The following is a 7,776-nucleotide window of genomic DNA, read 5'->3' as shown; positions in this document are numbered from 1 at the left end:
CAGAAGGACTTCAGTCTTGATGTTATCCTACATGTTATTAGTATCCAAGATTTAAATAATAATAAGACTGCATGATTTTGAACATAAGTAGAATGTACTCCATTTGTAGTATGAAAAAATGACTAGGCATCCCTGGGTGCCAGAAACTGCAGTCATCAGCACAGTGATATGGCATGCAATGTCAGCTCACAAAGCACCTCCCTCTCCCTAGTGACAGGTAAACAGGTAATGGTAGCACAAGGGTTTATTAAGTTGTGCCTTAGTACAAGGCCCAGGGCTTCCCATGGTGTTCTTGATGTATAAAGCCCAGATGTTCTGTCAATTCTTCTTGGGCAATGACAGCAACCCAGGAAATCGACAGCTAAATGGATATCGTACACAAACTCATTACCTGTCACCTTCACATAGTCAACAGCCACTGTTGACTGATGCCAGACACAGCACCAGATTCACCTGGGATTTGATCTTGGACTTCACTTTATCCACTTGGGCCACCATGTTATTACTGTGGGCCAAGAAGGGACGTTGTCAGCCTTATTCTGACCTAGGCCCAAGATTCATGGCATCTGCTTGATTAGAGATTCTGAAACCAAAAAGACACCATGTTTTCTGACTAATTTTTTAATTTTTGTTGAGTTTCTTCAGTGCCTCAGTGTCCATGTGTGGAGAGTACCCACAGCCTTGGCCTCATCACAGTGATGCTGGTCCCCCAAAATACATAAAGATAGCTTGGGGCGGGGAGTGGACTTATGGCTGATGGTGCCCAAGAAGCATTGGTTTTTCTGAGTGCCATAGTTCTTCAAGTTGATCTGTAGATCCAGTCTCCAAAAACTTCCCGATGGTTGGCTGGTTGCCCTTGCAGGACTTCCTGCACGGCCTCACACAGAATGTCCTGGGAAACTTTGCTACTCAAGGTAACACACGCATAATAACCAGAAAAGACACAATGTAGGTATCATTCTGAGGCCTCTTCTCTTGGCTTGTTCAAAGCCACCATCTAGCTGCATGTTCCCATGGCCTTTCCTTAGTAAGTACACAGAGAGAGGGAAAGAGGGAGGAAGCATAGATGTCTCTTCTTACAATGCCACTAATCCTGTTGGATCAGAACCTACCCCTATAACCCCACTTAACCCTGTTTAGCTTCATGAAAGCACCATCTCCAAAAGCAGCCACACTGGGCAGTAGGACTTCAACATATGAATCAGGTGGGTTGGGGGGGATGTCAGGGAACAAAAATATTCCATTCATAATAGACCCCTAAATAGAACTGAATTTCCCAGGAACTTGTAAGTAATATTTGAGAATGCCTGAAGGAAATATAAAACTATGATTTGATTATTAGCATAATATGTAATATTTGCTTTAATAATACAATGTTAAAGTTCTCAACAGAATATCAGGAAGGAGAAGGCAGACCATTCAGGTGGGGCCATTTGACAATTGTTTCCCTAAGAAAAAGAGGTAGCATGAAAGGGACTAGATTCTACTTCCTATAGAACAGAAGTCAGAAGAGGGACCAAGTGCTGAAAACATGAAGGAGAAATGGAGAGGTGCAGCCAATGAGCTGGGAGAAGACTGTGCAATGCATGATTCCATAGCTCTTTACTCATAGGGTCACAGGTCTGTTTGGATTTTTCATGAAATGCAATGAAAAGGCCAAGCCAGCAATTGTTTCCAACTAAGAAAGTACCACCCTCACAGGAGGTAAGGAGCAATGTGTAACTGTGTTTTAGGTTGTCATGACAACTGAAGAACACCATTTACAGGCTTACTGTCCACAATGCAAAAGATGGTCCCATAGATTGAAGAATAGTTTTGTCTAAATTTACCTAAGTCTCCTAGAGTGCACCAGAGACGAGGGTCAGAGTTTTTGTCTATTCATTCACTTACACATACATTTATTAAATTCCTACTGAGTGCAGAAATGCTGGGATAAACCAACATGAGTAATTCGTGGAACCTGCTTTTAGGGAACTCATAATCTAAACACATAGTAGTATGATGTTTTCTGATATGTTCTGTAGTAGTTGTATAGAGATCCATAAGACAGTGATTAATTCAAACGGGGTGAGAATAGAGTATTAGAGAAAAGATTTTCAAACTGAGATAGAAAGGATGAGGTGAATATGAACCAGTTGCCATTGTACCAGAGAAGGAGAAGGCCATACACTGAAAGGAACAACAAGTGCAAAGGGAACGAGGCAGGAAAGTATCTGATGTGTGTCATGCAGAATGGGAAACGAGCTATAATTTTAGTAGGTGAAATGGAAAGGCAGGTTGCGCCCAGATTGTGGAAATTCTTGTAAGTCATTCTAAGAAGCTTAGGTTTCAATCCATAGAAAATGGAAACCCATGAAAGAATTTGATCTAGAGAAATAACATAATTATTTATGAACTTAAAAAACAGCCCACAGCAGGGGAGAGAATAAAAGGAGGGAAATGATTCAAGAGCATTGTACTAGTGCAGAGGAGAAAAGATAAGGGCAGTGGGAAAGGAAAGAGTAGAATCAAGGAGATAGAGATAGGTATTTCAGAGCTGGAGTCCACACATTCCTATCCTATAGAGAAGTTAATTCAAAACAGGGTGGTTTTTCCAGGTTTATGTGACCCCAGTTAAAAGTAAACTGTACTGATATGACTATTTCCAATATTGGCATTGTATGGACTTGTAGAAGACTAAAGGGGGAAAGGAAAACAGAAAGCAATTTATTGTGGCAAAAACTACATAGTCTTATGTTACTTGTGGATAAGGCTGTATTTGCTTAAGCAGCTAGGAGTTTATCCTTCTGCAGTTCCCTGAAGGACTGGCTGAGCAAAATCAGCTGCTGTGTTTCTAAAATGCCAGTGGGCTTTAGAGGTAAATTCTTTCTCAAGGTAAGGAGTTTTCAACACACAGTGATACCTCTGAAATTTGTTTCTCTACCAATCTGGTCTTCCCCTGACTTGTTATTTTGTTTTCCTATAATCAGGACATAGGCCATCTGTTCGATAATGCTTTAGCCTGAACAGTATGGATGGGATGGATGACAAGGGAAAAAGCCAGCAACGTGATATTGCTACTGTTTCAGTCTTTAGAAACCTTTAAATATGAGGGTCTCAGAGTCCCCAATAATCATACAGATTGGACTGTCTATCCTCACAGAATGGACTGTCACTCTTTTCCCAGAGAGGAAGTGACCTTGCTTTTCCTCCTTTCTCTTTTTAATGATTATTTATTTATTTTGAAATAGAGCATGAGCAGGAGAGAGGCAGAGAGAGAGAGAGAGAGACAGAGAATCCCAAGCAGGCTCCGCACTGCCAGCGCAGAGCCCTACGGGGGGCCGGGGGGGGGTGGTTTTCAAACTCATAAACTATGAGATCATGACGTAAGTGGAAGTCAGACGCTTAACCAACTGAGCCACCCAGGTGCCCTGCTTTTCCTCCTTTCAAAGCATCAATGTTTACTTGAAGATTTGGGAAGGGCCATAGGACAGGGTTCTAGCTTTGGCTCTGTGTTCACTAACTTCCAAGAATGGTGGCCAGATTGTCAAAATCTTAGTTCACCGGCCAAATAATTCAGCATGTCACATAAAAGCAAAGGATTTCCAAACTTGTTGGATTATGGCTCTGGCAATCGGCGCTGGCAATCAGAAGTCTTATCCTCTGTGTTTCTGTTTTGATTCCCTGTTGTTCCTGAAGTCTCAGAAAGGAAGTCAGTGGGAGTCAAACATATTTGGTTCTTATTATACCATCCCCATATAATCTTACTCTATAATTGTTTAAATATAATGCTCATGTCATTAAAGAAGAAAATAAACACCAGTCAACTGAGGTTGTGTAGTTAAATTTAGAGTCTGAACTGATAATACAAAAGAGGTTCAACTCAATATTTTCCCATCAGGCAAAAGGCAAGATAATCATACTAATGTTATATTGTGTAATTCTAGAATTTGCACCTAGGATTTTACTTCCTCAGGCCAGGAATATTTCTTACCTATCTAAGTACCTCATGCATGCCATTAAATACCTAGTGTCTGTAAATACTTGCCTAGTCCAGGGTTACAGAACAGGAAGCCATCTTTACAATAGCTAACATTTACTGAGAACTTAACTATGTGCTAGACATAGTGTTAAGTGCTTTAAATGTATTAATTCACATAACCTGTAGTTATGTATGTATGTATGTAATTACTTACTGGAGTCCAGCTCCCGCAGGTCCAGGGCTCCCTGAAGGATGAACGGTGTAGGCGAAAGACAGTGAGAGAACCTCGGCTTCTTTCTGCTCGCCAGGCAGGTGTCTCTATCCTCACCCAAGAGTCAGCTTTATTTATTGAAAAAATGTATGGGGTACAAAACAGAAGAGTCAATTGCCTTAGGCAATAATTTCTGATAAATTCTTTGGTATGTAAAAATTTCCCAGAACATAGATAGGTGGAAGACTCATGCATAACCTTTATCAATAGGTGACTAGATGTTTATAATATGGGGAAGGAAGGGATCTGTAGCATTCAAATACAAGGCAAAGTTTTTAGCATAGCAAAGGCAAGAGTTTGGTCTTTGTGAGCAGGGGTCAATAGCCTGTTTTCTGAGGGGAAGAAAAATGGGTTTTCTCAGGAGGTGTGACATTTGCTCCTATAATCACAAAAGAAGAAACTCCTATAACAATTTTTTTCACAAGGTACAATTCACATATTTTTAGCATAAGAAGACTATGTGATAGTCTATAACAATTTTTTTCACAAGGTACAATTCACATATTTTTAGCATAAGAAGACTGACTGATATCAGTCAGTCAGGTGCCTAGGGGGTTCGTGCTCAAGCAGAAATTGAGTGGGGTTGAGTGGGTGCAGACTCCAGTCGCCATCTGACAGTGGGAGGCCTTGCAAACCTGCCTTATTTCAGAAATGGCTCCCAGCAATTACTCACATAGGAGTGCTACTATCAGGGGTTCTAGGGTGCCTCAGTCAGTTAAGCATCAGGTCATGATCTTGCAGTCCGTAAGTTCAAGCCCTGCTAAGGGCTCTGTGCTGACAGGTCAGAGCCTGGAGCCTGCTTCAGATTCTCTCTCTCTCTCTCTCTCTCTCTCTCTCTCTCTCTGCTCCTCCTACACTCATGCTCTGTTTCTCTCACCTTCAAAAATAAATTAAAAACATTAAAAAAAATTTTAAAGGATGCTACTATTATTACTCTTCCTGTTATTCCAATAAAATACAGATGCAAAAAAAAGAAAAATTTTCCAAGCTAACAAAGCTAGTAGGTAGGAGAACTGGGATTTGAACTCAAGTTCTTCCACAGTCTGTATTTTTAACCATCATGGAATAATTGTTGTTGTTGTTATTGTTTAAAACATGTACATACATAGAAAAAACATCATGAAGAGTCATACTACCATTTTTCAATGAGGGGATTTCTCATGGTTTTAATTGTATTTAAATTTTTTTATTTTGAAATAATTTTAAATGTATAGAAATGTTGTAAAAAGACTACATAGACTTCTCATACACGCTTCATCATGCTTCCCCTAATATTAGTATCTTACATAATCAGAGTACAATTTTTGAAACCAGGAAGTTAATAGTGGTACATAATATTAGCTAAAGTACAGACCTTCATGAAATTTCACCAGTTTTTCCATTCCAGGACCCAAATCAGGATTCCACACTGCATTTAATTATCATTATTTTTTTTGGTTTCCTCCAATCTACCACAGTTCTCCAATTATACTTCCCCAAGCTCCTCCGTCTTAGCTTTTATGACTGATATGTTTGAAGTCTACCTGTCAATGGTTTGGCAGAATATTTATCAATTTGGGATTAACTAATGTATTCTCAGAATTAAATTAAGGTTATGCATTTTTGGCAGGAACATCACAGAAGTGGTATCTTCTGCATTATATTATAGTATATACCCGATGTTAATATATCTTAATTCTGTTGATATTAACATTAATCATTTTAAGTTGACATTTGCTAAGTTTCTCCATGTTTTCCCTCTGCGTTTAAAAAATATATTGTGTAAGACCTTTTGAAATTATGCACACGCCCTGTGTCTCCTAAAACTTTAACCTACTAATTTAGCAACCATCCACAGATTTTTCCTTGCAATCATTACTGTGGGGTTTGCCTAATAAAGATTGTTTTTCTCTCATCTCTTCTACATGATGAATTGGAGTTCTTCTGTAAGAAAGAGTTATACCTCTTTTCCCCCATTTATCTGTCTGATTATTTATATCAATATGGGCTCGTGGACATTTATTTTATTCTATTAATTATAAGTTAATACTCTCATCTTTTTTCTTCCAGGTTTGGCCACCAGGAGCTCCTGTAGTGTGACTCCTATTCCTTTCAACATAATCCACTCTTTTTCAATCACTTATTCTCTGGTATAAAAAGTTATTCTAGGATCTTATTGTATTTACCCTAACTCAGTATGGAAATCAACTATTTCTTGGTTTCTTCCATTGGAGAATGGTATTTAAAAACCAAGATCTGGAGACTAAGTATGCTCATTGCTTCTGGGCTTGCTTTTCTTCAAGACCCACTCAGTGGACAGATTAAAAATATGTGTATGTCCAGTCACCCACATACACACACGTCTGTATTTATTTCTGTATCTATCTGTAAAAATATATTAAAAGCCATGGGTTAATATTGATGCCTCCAATTTCAGTTCAACACCACAGGGTTCATTTTAGCCTTTTCTTATTCCTTAGTTGTAATATTTTTCTCCACCACAGGAAATGTGGTTTTAATTATCTACAATATGTTTTACTTATTTGTGCAATCCTAGTATACCCAAAAAGCAGTTTCAGAATCGCTAACCCATATTGCTAGGAGAAAAAAAAATTACTAATGAGAAGACAGCATGTGTATACAGTTCTTTTGGTCTTTTGCTTTAGAAATACTATTTTCCAAAATTTCTTAGGTTAGTTCTTTTCTTCCCCACACCGTTATTTTAAAATCAATTATATTTCTTCATATTTAACAATAAACACATATTATTTTGTGTATTTTTTAAGTTTATTTATTTTTTTAATTTTTTTAAACTTTTATTTATTTTTGAGACAGAGAGAGACAAAGCATGAATGAGGGAGGAGCAGAAAGAGAGGGAGACACAGAATCTGAAGCAGGTTCCAGGCTCTGAGCTGGCAGCACAGAGCCTGATGTGGGGCTGGAACCCATGGACCACAATATCATGACCTGAGCCAAAGCCGGATGTTTAACCGACTGAGTCACCTCGTGCTCCAAAGTTTATTTTTGAGAGAGAGAGAGAGAGAGAGCACATGCAGAGAGACACACACAGAATCCAAAGCAGGCTCCAGGCTCTGAGCTGTCAGCACAGAGCCCGACATGGGGTTTGAGCTCATGAGATCATGACCTAAGCTAAAGTCAGATGCTCAACCAACTGAGCCACCCAGGTGCCCCATTTTGTTTAGTTTTTAAGATGACATTCTCTGGAGTATGAATATTGACTAGCAGATAGAAACTATGTGAACAAAATAAAACGTGAAGCTGAAAATAAATACGTTTCCTAAGTGATGTCACTGTCTTTACCACTTTGGTAACACGTGCTTACAACAATTTTTGCTGGGTTGGGCCACTGTTTTCTGGGGTTTGTGGACCTTGTCTCAAGATGCTCTGAAGCTCCAGTCACATCCCCTCCTGCTGTTTCTCAGCTCTCCTGTCACTTGTATTATCCTTCTTTATCAACACTTGAAATAGTCACATTATTTCATGTCTGGGAAAACTTTTAGTACATTTAAGAATCATTAAAGAAGAAAACAAGAGAGTACAATCA

At 39.0% G+C, this 7,776-nt stretch overlaps 1 pseudogene; it reads right to left on the bottom strand.

Moving 5' to 3' along the window:
* Nucleotides 1-207: 207 nt before the first annotated feature.
* LOC115301525 overlaps nucleotides 208-7,776 on the bottom strand; it is a 16,089-nt pseudogene continuing 8,520 nt past the window's right edge.

Source organism: Suricata suricatta, chromosome 1, assembly GCF_006229205.1.
Source record: "Suricata suricatta isolate VVHF042 chromosome 1, meerkat_22Aug2017_6uvM2_HiC, whole genome shotgun sequence".
Lineage (NCBI taxonomy): Eukaryota > Metazoa > Chordata > Mammalia > Carnivora > Herpestidae > Suricata > Suricata suricatta.
This window is presented reverse-complemented; position numbering and strand designations above follow the sequence as displayed.